The sequence below is a fragment of the Rhododendron vialii genome, chromosome 6a, assembly GCF_030253575.1.
Source record: "Rhododendron vialii isolate Sample 1 chromosome 6a, ASM3025357v1".
NCBI classification, from domain to species: domain Eukaryota; kingdom Viridiplantae; phylum Streptophyta; class Magnoliopsida; order Ericales; family Ericaceae; genus Rhododendron; species Rhododendron vialii.
The window spans coordinates 26,258,403-26,261,168 of record NC_080562.1 but is presented as its reverse complement, the minus strand read 5'-3'; the positions used below and the strand labels follow the sequence as shown (position 1 = coordinate 26,261,168).

General features: G+C 36.7%; 1 non-coding gene across 1 annotated transcript; it reads right to left on the bottom strand.

Moving 5' to 3' along the window:
* Window positions 1–1,596: 1,596 nt before the first annotated feature.
* Window positions 1,597–1,704, bottom strand: LOC131331605 (small nucleolar RNA snoR100). The gene has a single exon (XR_009201418.1). It is a non-coding gene; the product is annotated as a small nucleolar RNA snoR100 (small nucleolar RNA).
* Between the last annotated feature and the right edge of the window lie 1,062 nt (window positions 1,705–2,766).

Sequence of the window (2,766 nt, the reverse complement as noted above, 5' to 3'; positions counted from 1 at the left end):
GCGTACATACACATTTTGTCTCTTGTCTCGAAACAATGATCTGTGCCACTCATTTTTTTTATACTTGTTTATCGCTTGTTGATTTGTTATGTTCTCAATTTCATTTTTGGCACAACACTTTTGATTTTTTATTCATAAAAAATTAGAATCCCTAATTCTTGTTAGCTCCAAAAAGCGGCACTATTTTTTTGGTTTACAGTTACATTGATAAACATATTTTCTCTTGTATCCCGTTATTTATCGAGTTGTAATTTCTTTCTATCGTTCTAAGCGTAGCGAGTCTGTATAGGATTTGAGTGGAAAGAGTCTTTTATGTAACTGAGAGTGAGTGTTTCCATGGGCAGAAAATGAAAGAATAGTGTCCTTGGAAGGAAAGAAATTTGTGCTCACATGGAAAGATTTGCATGGAAATTGATGCACCTTCAACTAAGCCACGGTGGGAAAACAGATTGGTTAGACCTAGAAGAGTGTATCTATATGAGGAATGTGGACCAAGTGAGGTGCTTCCATAGCTAGTAGTAACAAAAAAGAAGAAGAAAAGAAAAAGATGCCGCCACATTTTTTGCTTCAGTGAAGAGGTTTTTTGTTCATTTGAGTATTGGAGTACAAATGAAATCTTTCGATCATTAATACACAATGGTAACTCCAAGAAGTTTTTCACTTCATCAATTCAACTATTTGAGTCATCTTTCAGTGGATTTCTAAAAGTATCTTGGAAGGCTTGTAGATTCAAAGTAGCGGCAGTCAAGCACTAAGTGTGGTGAATGAGCAATTCGACAAGTAGGTCTTGGGGCGATTGTGAGGATTCAAATTGTGAGGTAAGATTACTTGTAACCAGGGACGGATTCAAGAAATCCCAATAGTGAGGGCACCAATTTCTCCTACCATAAACAAAAATTTATCGTCAAGCACAATAATATTAAACTAGACTTCGCAACATGTTCTATAATACTTGCACGCTTCCAAAAGTTCGTAGACATAAGCACAATGCTTTCAAAAGTTCCTAAACATAAAAGCACAATGCTTCCAAAAGTTTCTAAACATATATAAGCACAAAAACTAACATATTCATCCGTAAGTAGTTCCATTTTTCCATTTGCATTCTCACAGTTGTCCCCGCCGAGTTTTCATATCTTGACGAGAGAGAAAACGTTTTTCGTATGAATTATTTCTCCATAGTATATATTTCTACAAAGATAAATAGAACATACGTATCAACAAAGGTATCCGGAAAGCCCTAAAATCAGTATTAAAAAGCCCTAATTGAAAATCCCTAAAATCAGTATAAAAAAACCCTAATTAAAATCACACATATATTAGAAAAAGCCCTAATTGGAAAGCTTGAAAACTGGAGCAAAATGCCCTAATTAGAAAGCTTGAAAACTGGAAGCAAAAGCCCTAAATTCAATGTATATAAACATACAACAACAACAACAACAAAACATAACCCATCTAGTCCCCAATCATTGGGGGTATAGGCGGGGATGATTGGAGACAGACCTAACGTTTGACAATATATACACAAAGTGGCTACTCTCAAAATACCACTTAAACAGTGGCCCCCCTAAACCTCCAAGAACCGAGGAGCTACAAGGACGTTTTGTTGTAGAACCATGCCCCCAAATCAAAGCCAAATGACATCAAAGAGGGCAGACCTAGAGACCCAAATCAATTTATGTGCATATTACCATACTTCCTTCATTGATAGTCCAAAGCATTGGTATAAACATCCGAATTAAAAATTCCTATGTAAATGGGCCAGAGGATGTGCATATATACTATAATATATGTATCACAAATTCACATCTCAGTATATTATAGACTTGTAGTAAATATTCACGAGATTCACGACATCACCATCAGACCGTCCGACACATAGCATACATATGATATGTATATTATTATATATAAATATATACAAAATCGATCTGGTCCAGAGATAGTGAGAGTTAGAGAGACTGAGAGGAGTGGGGGGTGGGGAAGAAAGAGAGACCTTAGTGGTGACTTCCTGTTGCCTGGTGGGTTGGGTCGGCGACAGACGACAGCAATCGGTGATGGTGAGTCTTGGGTTGGATTAGGCGGCTGGTCGGTGCCTATGCTCCTTTTCTTTCTCAAACGAACGAGAGAGAAAACGTAACCCACTTTTTGGTTGCTTTTCACTTTTTGCTTGCTTTTTGTAATTTTTTCTTAAATTGACTGGGGGCACGTGCCCCTGTGTACATCCGTCCCTGTTTATAACTACATAGTTTTATAGTGCTTGATTGCTTCCCATGGTTTTTACCCTTTCAGGAGTTTTCCACGTATATCGCTTGTGTTCATCAATCGTTACTCTTTGTTCCTATTATTACTTGATTATTGGGTTAGTAGCAAAATAGGTTTTCAATTGGTATTAGAGCAGGTTGCAATTCTGATTAGGTAAGTTATTTCTTGAGTGGATCCTTCATGCATTAAAACGATGAACATGATCAAACACGAATATGAACCTTTCTTCCAATTGCACACTCCTATTCTAGATAGTGAAAATATTGATTATTGAAAGTCTAGGATAAGGGCAATTATGAGGTCTGCTGATGAGGAAATACGGAGTTCTTAAGTTAAAAGGCTTTAATCCTACAAAGACTGTAGAAAATCAGGAAGTGCCCAAAAGTATTTCTGATAAGCACCCGAAAATGTAATGTAGGGTGCGCTAGTACTTAGTTTTAGTTTAATTTAAGTTCTAATTAGTTATTGTCAACGATATTTGCGTGTAGAGTGTTTTAGTTCTGT